The sequence below is a fragment of the Cydia amplana genome, chromosome 1 (assembly GCF_948474715.1).
Source record: "Cydia amplana chromosome 1, ilCydAmpl1.1, whole genome shotgun sequence".
NCBI lineage: Eukaryota > Metazoa > Arthropoda > Insecta > Lepidoptera > Tortricidae > Cydia > Cydia amplana.
In genome coordinates, this window is record NC_086069.1 from 18,301,228 (window position 1) to 18,314,692 (window position 13,465).

The following is a 13,465-nucleotide window of genomic DNA, read 5'->3' on the forward strand; positions in this document are numbered from 1 at the left end:
TTACATTTCACGCGTGCAAACAACTTGATGGCAATATTGCAGCAGAGTATTTTATATACTGTCTTCTAAATTATATGTTGAGATAAATCATGGGTGTGTTGTACACCCAACTGCAAAAGTAAAGACCCACTAGCACTTGGCCATGCACTTTTGTGGCTTGGTGTACATGGCAACCATATCAGTGTCGATTTGAGTGTAGTATTACTACTTTTTTTGAGTATAGGTATAGAGTCAGCGATGCAATCCGAATAGCATGTAAATTCAAATTCTGTGTACTGATACTGACAAATAACTTTAACTATGTAGTTTATGCCTACTAATTATTTCATTTGCCATGGACGCATCATGTGCCGTTCTTATCTTTGTACCTCGTAATAATACCAATATGTTTGGGTACTGTGAGTTCATTTATATGGAAATAAAAAAAAAGTCGGTGCTTTTATTATCAATTAGTGCTGCACCGTACAGCTGAGTTCATAAATATGTATACCACTTTTTATCTTATTGCAATGCATTAAGGTAAAGAAATGTATACATATGTATGAACTCGACTGTACACGAGGGCGATGATTAAGCTTTGGATTCCTCCGAAAGCGGTGCCGTCATATAGGGGCCGTCTCCATACTAAATAATACGGCTAAATATGGATGTCGTAGTATTTGTATGGAGACGGCCGCTATATGACGGCACCGCTATCGGAGGAAACCAAAGCTTTAGTCCTTTGGCTGACAGTCATTTTGTTGACAGTGCGTGTCGCGTCGTTTAATCTGCTTGTTCATCGGTTTGAAATTAATTAACATGCTTTAATGAAGCCTTGAGTGTGTCACCCGCAAATTAACACAATGTAAATATATTTTTATGTAACTAGATATCCTAGAGATAGGTATAATATTATAATGGATCTATTGTAAATAATATACGTTTACATTATTATTTAATTTAAGGAATATTTAAATTTATATAAAAATAATGAACTATCTTTTGTATGAGGCCGTCGGTCGCATAAAAAAAAGATCAAAATATTATATAAGTGTATTACAAGTTAAGTTTTTTGATTACATATTTAAATTCAATATTATAAATCTGAATCTGTAAACATTTTTATCAGGTATAAATTTAAAACGGAAACTGTTGTACATATACATAGCGTCTAAATTGGCTTCTAAGCTCAGCATAGTAACATTTTCGCTACATAAAATAGCAAGTGACAAGTCTATAAAACCATAACGAAACCCAGTGATATCCTGTCTAGAAGATTGAAGGAAAACCCTACTGTAGCGCATATCGCGTCCTGATTGTGAAGCGAACCGAATTTTAAAAATTTGCGTGTAATAAGTTTTGCGTTACTGTAGACTTTTGCCTTTGATTCCAATTCTTCAAATCGATATGTACTACCGATGTGATCTTTCCACAAATCAACGGTGCTCATTAGTGATTTATTGCTATATTATAAGTAACAGAGTGCCTTGTATATTATATGCTTATTATTGCTACGAAAGCAATTAAATTAACGTAGGTGTCTAGTTGCTAAACGTATACGTTAAAAAGTTAAAAAAATATAATAGTTGTTAAATAGCGAAATAACAATGTTAATTATTACAATAATAACATTAATAACTTTTTCTACTCCAGCACTTAAATGTGTCAATTAAATGACTGACAGTGATATCTAAAGCAATGTCATTTGAATGCTTTGTCTATAGGCTCATAAGATGACTGCTAGCAGTCATCTTATGAGTATAATACAACTGCTTTATTTTTTTTAAAGATACAAGTTCCGATCATCTTGATTGAAAGAGGTATGTTTTCATTTACAATAATATATCTTTTTTTTTTTAATAATAACTCAATTTTTTTTAAATAATAACTCTTTTTTTTTTAATAATAACTCTTTTTTTTTTTTTTTTTTGCTGCAGCTGTCATAGAAAAAGTAATGTATGCAACAGCTCATAATTGGTTCTTAAAATTCAAGGGTCGAAGTTACAAAACGAGACGTAGTCGAGTTTTGTAAAAAAAGACCCGAGAATTCACTGAATTCACACCTTATTATATCACTGTTGCATAAACTACTATTATTTGCTTAGATGTTGTTTTGCAAATAAAGACGTATTACGTATACTATATTAACATCTACAACAAACAACAACTACAAGTCAAAGTTAGGCCCTGGGCACTGCCTGTTTTTGGCTACCATTTGCAAAGTGACGTCTGCAACGTTTGATTCGCAAGAGGCATTATAAGTCTGCCTGAAACCAATGAATGCCGAAGTGAACAACATTTATCTTCATAGCTTTCCCTAAAGGGGCCCACTGATTAACAGTCCGCCGGACGGTATCGGCCTGTCGGTTAGAACAAAAAATTGTCAGTTCCGAACAACTGACAGGCCCATGCCGTCCGGCGGACTGTTAATCAGTGGGCCCCTTAAAGATTTGCCAGGTCAGCAGATTGCAGAACTATGATAATGAGTAATACGTAATTTTATTTAATTGTGCCATATGTTAATAACGATTATACCTAGATAGATTTTTAAGCATTAATAGAAAGTCATATAACAACTCGTACCACGAGAACTATACAGCATTCTTACAGAGTTTTGTCAAGGCAACTAAAGTGCATCCAAAAATTCTTTAAAAGTTTAATTTTACCATAATAGTTATCATAAAATGATCCCAGTATATATTATAAATATTGTTATCAATGTTAGTCGTGGTCGCTGACATTTAACTAATGTCTTATAAAAATTATCTTCTAAGGCTCCCAAAATTTATGCGCGCCTTCTGGGATTGCGCAAACTTGGATTTAGGACCAAATGAAGCGAAAGCCTTTTTTTTTTCAATTATATTTCAGGAACTTCTAAGTATGGTTCAAATATATACTAAAACTATACAGGGTGGATTTTCTTTTTGGGTCAGTGAGGGCAGCTGCCAGATCCCGTGCTGCTATGAGAAAACGGTCTAAGAAGACCTTCCCTCGATTTCAAATTAATGAAGATTGGCTTTTACAGATTTTGGAAAAAACATACAGGGTGCGAGAAAAAGGTCATTTTTAACAAACTTTTTTTTTGATGCCAATCGATCCCATTTCTATTAAGGATCAAAAGCTTGTATGGAACCAAAAAAAAAATTCCGGCTAGAAAAGCCACAAATCGAGGAAAACTTTTCCCATACAATTTGTATGAAAATGAAAACTTTTATTTTTCACATGCTATTTTTGTATGCCAATCGATTCCATTCCTATCCAGTATCAATAGTTTCCTAGGGGTCAACTTACGGTAATGTACTTAAAAGCCACAAATTAATAAAAACTTTTTCCATACATTTACTATGGAGAAAATGTGAAATGTTATTCTCAATTTTCTATCTCGCCCATCAGTCCTACAGCAATGTCTTCATACAGTATTATGGTCCTTAAATGTAACAGGACTGATTGGCCAGATAGAAAAATGTGAATTAAATTTCACGTTTTCTCCATAGTAAATGTATGGAAAAAGTTTTCTTTAATTTGTGGCTTTTTAGTACATTACCGTAAATTGACCCCAAAGAAACTATTGATACTGGATAGGAATGGAATCGATTGGCATACAAAAATAGCATGTGAACAATAAAAGTTTTCATTTTCATACAAATTGTATGGGAAAAGTTTTCCTCGATTTGTGGCTTTTCTAGCCGGAAATTTTTTTTTTGGTTCCATACAAGCTTTTGATCCTTAATAGGAATGGGATCGATTGGCATAAAAAAAAGTTTGTCAAAAATGACCTTTTTCTCGCAACCTGTATGTTTTTTCCAAAATCTGTAAAAGCCAATCTTCATTAATTTGAAATCGAGGGAAGGTCTTCTTAGACCGTTTTCTCGTAGCAGCACGGGATCTGGTAGCTGCCCTCACTGACCCAAAAAGAAAATCCAGCCTGTATACATCCTATTATGTAGTATGGTGAATGTAGCCCATTTGTGCCGATCCAAGAAAAAAAAATCAATAAATTAGGTATCTTTGAGCTATATTGTTAATACGTTAATAAATTTTATGTCGAAAACCTATGATTAGCATAGGAAAAAAGTAAAAAAAAATACTCAACTTGGGGAAGACTTAATATTTGTGCATTTTGGAAAAACTCGAATCTTCTAAATACCTAGTTTATTCAGGTTTTTCCCAGTATTTTAAAAGATGACATCTTTTCATTCATGCCCATGTGTTTTGGCTTCAAGCCACGTTATTTGTTTATCCAATTATTGTGAACAATTAAACCGCTGAGATATTTTTGCGTAGCTAATAAATATTAATTGATTTACTACTTTTTGTTATTATTCAATACCTTCTACTTACCTGCCTTATATTTTTCCCCATTACGCGCACTTGCAGCAGGAACCCGGGAACTACAGAGCAATAAAGCTAAAACTACACTCCGTCAAAATGTGGGAACGCGTTATAAGCAAAAGACTCAGCCAGTTGACCAACATCAGTGAGAACCAATTTGGTTTTGTAGCCGGAAAGTCCACTACTGATGATGCCCTCCAAATACTCAGGTTACTGATTGAAAATTACAGAGATAACAGAACCTAGTGGAGGCACATGGTATTCATCGGTCTGGAGAAAGCTTTCGACCAAACTTTCGACCCCGTAGACTTATAAGTATCGACCGGGATATGAACCGTGATTACCTTTTGTATTGTTTTCGAGCTCCCGATATTTCGACGCAGTTACATGCAACTTGTTCACGGGTACCTACCTACCTAATAGTTAGTGAAACTAACCGTGAATTATTCAAAAAAATTATTTCGACTCCGTGCCCATAAAACTCACGCGCGCCAAAAATGTTCCAGAATACCACAGAATACTGTTTCTATAGTTATAGTTTACACCTACCTATATGTACGTATTATAGTAGGTGTAGGTCCTTACCTACCCGAGGAGCGCGACCTCGGTAACGTACTAATAACATTACACTACGAAATCTACTTTAGCCAAAATGGCTTTGTCAGTAAACATTAGTCTGAGATTTAATACGTATCCCGCACGTCACAACGTCAACGCATAGTAACAAACAACCTAATAGGAATGCCATTAGAGATACGTAAGTTGTGCGTGTTAGACAGAATGGGAACAGTATGAATATCAAATAAAATGTATGTATTACAATTGCAACTTTATAAACCGGTGATTATGTATTAATGGTCTAACTGGGGTTTACCTTTTGGCTATACCTGTAACAAAAAACTACCAAAATACTTAATTTTTGTAAGTTAACATCATGACGAAGAAACTAAAGTCGATTTTGGCACTGTTTGTTTGGTCGCAGTTAACCTAACACGCTCCTCCTAGCTTTGCTCGTCGTTGCACCTATCTCGACTCTGTCAAATGACTAGACCTTAATAAAAAATAGTAAGCCAATTGAATGATTTGGCTAAAAAATTTATACCAAATGTTCTATGTCCTAATAATATTCTACTAAACAATAATTATATTTTTGATTTTAGGTATTTCGTTCATTGAGTTCATCGACTTTAGGTACCTATTTCGTGTATTAGGTATACCGACTTTAGGTAATTCGTGTAGTAGATATGTTAATTTTAGGTAATTCGATCATTAGGTATACCGACTTTAAGAATTTCGTGCATTAGGTATATCAACATTAGGTGTTTCGTGTATTAGGTATATTAGCTTTAGGAATTTCGTGTAATAGGTAAATCGGTTTTAGGTATTTCGAGCATTAGGTGTTTCAACTTTAGGTAAATCGACCATAGGTATTCTGAGCTTAGGTAAACCAATTGTAGGTGAAACGTGCAATAGGTAATTCGTTCATTAGGTGTTATGAGCTTAGGTTAATTGATCATTAGGTATTTAAAAAAATAGGTGAAACGAGCATAGGTGATTCAACATTAGGTAAATCGATTTTCGGTATTCTGATATGTAACCCCGCCGACTTTATGACGCCATGCATAGTTACTATCCCCACCATTTTCGCGATTGTCATCTCATAAATTTGTGTTCAGGACATCATACTGAATGCACTCTTATACCAAATATACCCACATCCGCGATGACTTGGACAAAAAAAACCTGAAACCTTATTCGTCAACCTACTATACCGGATACCTACGTGTATTCATTTACTTTTATTGCTTGGCAACGCAAATGCTACGCCGTAGCGTGTAGGGTAGCACGTTTTGTAGCGAAATTCGTCCAAATTAAGTACTACCTACATGAGAATCTTGCATCGTCAAAAGTCTCACCTATTACATAATACGCGTATACGTAAGTAAGAATAGAAAATGAAAAAATATTTTACAATTTTTAGGGCCAAACTACTGATAAATCGACGTTCCTAAATTCACTTTCGTTTTGTGAGTTTTTCATTATCATGGCCTATATCAATTTTTTTAAACATGAATGGTAACTTGTAAATAGGTATTGAATTTCTAGCATAGTTAACTGTTTGTTTCGATTTATATACTGTGCGAAGACAGCACCGTATAATATGCAAATTAGAGCAGACGTTAGCCCGCAAACACAGGGTGAATTAATGTCTTACCAACGTCTCAGTCCCGAGGGTGAACAACTTAAATTGTAACAACATATCCATACGCACTCATAATAATTTGCTATTTAAAATTGGAAACGAAGCCCCAGGGGCTTACGTGACGGGTTATCTCAAGTGTTTGTACAGTTTATATTAAATTATCTATACTTACTTCCGAATACTTGTAATTACTTATTAATAGGGATGGCCGCATAAATATATACGTATTTTAAAGTTAGATTTAAACACAAGGGTGAGATTATAATGTAAATAACATTTTCTTATTTTAATTTAGTTTTTAATTAAAGTTTTAAAAATAAAAAAATAAAAAAAATAAAAATAAAATCAGTTAATCATAATGTAAAGTTTTAATCATAATGTTTTTGATTTTTTATTACTCAGTTTTAAGTTTTAATAAAGATCTCACTATCAGTTTACATTCAAAGAAAATGATTATTCACCTATTCTGTGAAAATCGCAATTTTTGTAACATTTTTGTAGCCTAATGACTACAAGTTGTGAAGACCTGTATTTGTTAGTTAAGATATCTATGTACTATGATCTAATTAATTTATGACAAAGATCAGCATAACACATAGATAAATATATACATACCTACATTGTATCAAGGTTTCAAAGTGCTATCTTATATTTGACCATTAATTTGACAGTGAACCCGAATACGTTATAAAATGCATTTACTTAATGCCATTCAAGCCAGACAACGATGTTTTCATTAACTTTGTAACTTTTCTGTTTAAATGTAACAGTAGATACGGATGTCTTCTCCATTACCTACTAGGGCGACAAATTACATTAGATATGCTCAAGACTTGGGATTTGAATTTCAATCGCTTCCCCTCCCATGAAACTGAGACAGGCGAAAGAATCGTTAATTATATTAGAACCGCCTGAAGGCTCTTTAATGTAAATCGAGCCTTAATCTGATTAGTGCAGTTCATTACTACGAGATTTTATTGTTTATAAGTTAAGGAGTTCTGTTAAAAAAACCCTAATAGAATGAATGTTAGATAGCTGGCAGATCGGATTATTATTTCAGCGATATCGTCTGTTTAATCTAATTCACATTGCCAAGAATAAACACAAAATAACCATCTGAGTAGGTATAAAAACTTTGTTAAAGTTTCTCTGATAAAACAACAACTCTCACGAACAGTGGCTGAAGTTCCATACGTACTTCAATAGAATTTGTTACAAGCAATCACGTATAGTGAGGCTATAGCGCATAGTGGGGATAAAAGCTAGTACAAAAAAAATATTAAAAAATGGAAGCGGAAATGTATGCCCACTAGGGTATCTACTCATTTATCTGAATATAGAACTTTTATTTATTTACTTCGTATTCTGAAAAACCCGCTAGTGTTCATTTATACTAACTTTTGTTTTTAATATGTTCAGCCACAAATTGGGGTCAATGGTGAATAAGAGGATGTAAAATCTAGTATTTTTTCACACACTTAAGTATCTGCGGCAAATATTTAAAATGCTGAACAAATAATTATTGTGCTTACGGTATAAAACTTAATTAGTCTGGAGGAAAACCTGAAGGAAAACTTATATATATGTAAATCGACGTTGATTGATTATATTACTACGGGTAAATAAGGGCCATGTTTTCATAGGTACCTATTACTTATAGGTACGCCTGGCACTTAAACCGCAAGCTGCGGGAATAGAGTGTATATGCATATGCTCGTCTGCTGGCAGGGAACCAAAACGTTGTTATTGCATAATGTGGATTTATACGAAGCGCGAGATCGTTGAGCGGAACTTCTCGTCTGAGCCCTGAGCAATTTTCGCGAATGTGATTCCTAAACCTTTCCTTAAGCAATTTAAGCATGCACTCCCAGTAACTTAGATACCTACTACATATATATATGTTTATATAATAATGTTTATCTATTCGCCTTCCGTAACAAACAGGCTGTTGAAATCTGTTAATTTTCTTAGGCAGGTTTAAAAGATGTGAGATATTTAATTAAATATATAGTCAATATGAAAACAATAATTTGCATTACTGATTAGGTAGCGCTTAAAAGTGTAATATAGATCCCACAAAAAACATTTTCATGTAAAATGTTGCCAAGACGAGACCATACGGCTCGCACTGACAAAAAGTTATCAGATATCTTGTAGAGCCAAGCTTCTAACTCTACAGGCCCTACCTTCACAGACACTACACCTTAGTCAAAATATGTGGCTTGACCGCTTCGTCACATGGGCGTAAGGTGAAATATGTATTCAATATTCATTATTTTTTATTATAAAATAGTTCTTGTAATGATGAAACGGCCAAGCCACATATTTTGACTAAGGTGTAGAGTCTGTGAAGGTAGGGCCTGTAGAGTTAGAAGCTTGGCTCTACAAGATATCTGATAACTTTTTGTCAGTGCGAGCCGTATGGTCTCGTCTTGGCAACATTTTACATGAAAATGTTTTTGGTGGGATTTCACATCTTTTTGTAAGTTGCTTTATGACAATCTTCTGATTTAAAGGGTTGCGGGTGATTTACTATTAAAAATCCTGAAATACGTACCTGGGGGGCATCTTTTATATACAGTCTGCTTTTTTACTGATTCCCCATACAAACTTCAACCCCCTTTTTCCCCTAACGCCTTTTTCCACCCCTTTTCACTCTTACGGGGTGATTTTGGGGTTGAAACTATTTTATATCCTTCCCCATAACAATAACTATGTACATACCAAATTCCAACTAAATCGGTTCCGCGGTTATCGAGTTCCCATACAAAATTCCACCCCCCTTTTCACCCCCTTAGAGGCTAATAATTTCAAGTTTTTGAATTTTTTTGTTGTTTGTGGACTAATACTATCTCACATACCAAATTTCAGCTTCCTAGGACTTCAAGAAGTACCCTAGAGGTTTTGATGATCAACAGTGAGTGAATGAGTCAGTGACGAAACCGGGGTTTTTTAGACATTAATAAAATCCAAAGTATAAGAGCTATGTAATTGAAATTTTTTATGCTTAATAAGTCCACTATTGACATCATATCCCCAGAGTTTTATTTATCTGGTATAATCCAAACCCAAGTTAAGAGGGTTCAAAAAAACGACGAAGCGCTTCGAGAAAAGGTAGGTAGTGCCCTTGCGCTTCGCTTTGCTCGTCTTGGCGGGGGCACTACCGTGCCCCCAGATTCTGAGCACAAGTACGGTCTGTGAGTACCTTGCAAATTTATTTAAGCCGTCTCGATATCACCTGCTTTGCTGTAGCAAGCGCTTTGCTCTTTACCCATGAGGCGAGAATCGAAATCGATAGATCGCTTCGACAGACGGTCGCCACGTGTTGAAAGGTCTTAGATAATATAATATAAAAGCTTTCAAGAGAATAGCACTTCAAGGGATGTCTGAAGTATCAATTCAGCTTGTAAGATGACTAGTTCTCGGATGTACCAGCTCTGATGGCTGTATTGGAAAATTGCTCAGGCACGCCCCGAGGGGATTCAGACTTGATTTTTATTTAAACTTTGTGAAGAGGTGCTCGACGATACGTAGTGATTGCACGTTTACGTTGTAGTTATTAGTGGCGAGAAAATGAATTTCAATTTACAATATATACTGTTGAATTTTATCTCGTTAAATGAGCTTGAGAAAATTCTCATTTCTTTACACAAGGAACACAGCAACATAGGGTTGTTACCAAGGACCGGAAAACCCCTCTTTACGCTTAATCCTATCCATTCGGTAACCCAATCAATTCGGTTACCGTATCATTCGGTAACCCTATCATACTGTTACCTGATTGTAACGGTAAGCTTATTGAAACGGTAACCTTAACCTTTAACCGAGTTAATCTCAAAACCCCATCGCGTTAGGGTTTTTGTTAGGGGTTTTTAACCGGTTTTTATTCAGTTATGGTAACCTTTATTATCGGTTGCTTATTGGTTTGCTACATTCGTATTCTGATGTGCCGTCAGTCAAATACCTACTAAAAGAAAAAGTTAATTTATTAATAGAACTAATAGTTTATTTTATTATTTTTGTATTTTTTTTTTAATTTTGCTTATTTTAATGTTTTTGTTTATTTTAATGTTTTTGTTTATTTTACTTATTTTGTCTATTTTTTTATTTTACTTATTTCATTTATTTTATTTGTCATTAATTTTGTTAATTTTATTTATATAATTTATTTTGATTATTTTATTTATTTTGTTTATTTTTTTTTATTTTATTTTTTATGTATTTGATTTACTTTATTTACTTTATTTACTTTATTTACTTTATTTACTTTATTTACTTTATTTACTTTATTTACTTTATTTACTTTATTTACTTTATTTACTTTATTTACTTTATGTACTTTATTTACTTTATTTACTTTATTTACTTTATTTACTTTATTTACTTTAGTTACTTTAGTTACTTTAGTTACTTTAGTTACTTTAGTTACTTTAGTTACTTTAGTTACTTTAGTTACTTTATTTACTTTATTTACTTTATTTACTTTATTTACTTTCTTTACTTTCTTTACTTTATTTACTTTATGTACTTTATGTACTTTATGTACTTTATGTACTTTATGTACTTTATGTACTTTATGTACTTTATGTACTTTATGTACTTTATGTACTTTATGTACTTTATGTACTTTATGTACTTTATGTACTTTATTTACTTTATTTACTTTATTTACTTTATTTACTTTATTTACTTTATTTACTTTATTTACTTTATTTACTTTATTTACTTTATTTACTTTATTTACTTTATTTACTTTATTTACTTTATATACTTTATATACTTTATTTACTTTATTTACTTTATTTACTTTATTTACTTTATTTACTTTATTTACTTTATTTACTTTATTTACTTTATTTACTTTATTTACTTTATTTACTTTATTTACTTTATTTACTTTATTTACTTTATTTACTTTATGTACTTTATGTACTTTATTTACTTTATTTACTTTATTTACTTTATTTACTTTATTTACTTTATTTACTTTATTTACTTTATTTACTTTATTTACTTTATTTACTTTATTTACTTTATTTACTTTATTTACTTTATTTACTTTATTTACTTTATTTACTTTATTTACTTTATTTACTTTATTTACTTTATTTACTTTATTTACTTTATTTACTTTATTTACTTTATTTATTTTATTTATTTTATTTATTTTGTTTATCTTATTTATTTTATTAGGATAAAGTTCATTTATTTAACTTAAAAGGTAATAATAAAAAAACATTACAACTAACTATGAAATTATGAATTAAAAATTTAAAACCTAAACTAAAATTAAAATAAACCTACTTAAAAATTAAACTAATACTTATAATATTATATAAAAACTAAAATGCAATACTAATAAAATAGATGTAAATAATATAATTTATTTGTTTTTTTTTATTTATTTCATTTATTTTATTTGTTTTATCTATTTTATTTGTTTTATTTATTTTAGAAACTTACAAAATTAAAAGTAGTAGTATGTAACTACAAAAGTTAAATTAATTCAGTTTAACATTCTAATTGAATAAAACGTTATTTAGTATAATCCTACATCTGGAATAAATATTCAGTTTTGTCTTTTTCATTTAAAATAAAAGTGTCATGATTTATTCACTTTCTATTTATTCTAAAATAACGAGTGCAAGAATTATTCTTATTCAAATCGATTGGAATAAGAATGAAATTTCTGTTTTTATTCTTATTCTTATTCAAGTTATTTTTTGCCCAACTCTGCTCTAGATTACTCTCGTGTTGTTGAAGGTGACTATTGAACAAAATCTGCAAAATATCTTTCATGTATGAAGTCAATTATTTGCACTTCCTAGTACCTAATAACATGAAGATAATAAATATACCTACACAGGCGAAGCAACATGCGTATTTAAATCGAAACGCTGCGCTCCGCTGGCACGCGCTACAACGCAAGTGCACCGAATGTTTAAAGGTCGTGGTATTTTCTATTGTATTAGGATATTTAGGATTAAGCAGAATGCGGTGAGAGTCATAGTGACAACAATAAAGCCTTATTATTGTACTACACTACAGTATTGTTATCAGTACTCTGCCGTGTCATGACTAATTGATGTAATTGTAGATACATGAGTTAGTGGTAACAAGGTTAAATGGCATTTATTTGGTCATATTATACGTCATATTATATGTAGTACAATGTATATAGATAGTAAAATTAATTTCACCCCTCTTTTCAATGGTCGGATTGATTTGAATTTTTTGAAGCCTTCGAAACGGTGATGATAATTTTATAATGAAGCTACATAGAAAGTAAACTGCGAAATTATAATTATGATGGTTCAATGTATATTTCTTTGCGTATTAAGTATGTATTTTGTTTATTATTCCTACCAGCCTTGAGGTCTTACGTATGCTATCTCTTTCACACCTACGGAAAGTGAATGAGATAGTAAATTACTGCAGGTAAGAAAAGAGTCCTACGCTTATCACTATAATTAAATAGATTTGCAGAAAGTTGCAGGCGTGTTTGCACTTGAGACCGTCATTTATTACTCATTGGCAATAACAATAGGATTAAGTCGTGGCGTGGTGAATTCTTTGTCAGCATTTGCTAAACACGTGCGGCAAGCGTTGTGTCAAACGATATACCTGTTAATTTCCGTCTAAATAATAAATGCAAATTTTAAATATCAGAAGAGCTTTTAAAAACACCATAAGTCTTGGTAGTAACTCGGATACTGAAACCACATACTATAGTTCGTTTTTTTTAGCATTAGAAATAAGGTAAACAATCTTGATGTCTCTTTTAATTGAAAAGCACAGTTACGGTAAATATGTAACAATTATGAATCTAATACGATCTTTTATAGTCTTCTGCTTTCATAAGTAATAGTTATGGTTTTTAAAAAGTGTTTTTCAATTAAAAGACATGTCAAAATCGCTTACCTTCTTTCATGTTCTTTCTAATGCTAAAAA

At 32.0% G+C, this 13,465-nt stretch overlaps 1 long non-coding RNA gene across 2 annotated transcripts in view; it reads left to right on the top strand.

Moving 5' to 3' along the window:
* Window positions 1-13,465, top strand: part of LOC134649539 (uncharacterized) — a 405,305-nt gene that overhangs the window by 303,388 nt on the left and 88,452 nt on the right. The gene's annotated exons all lie outside the window — the stretch shown is intronic.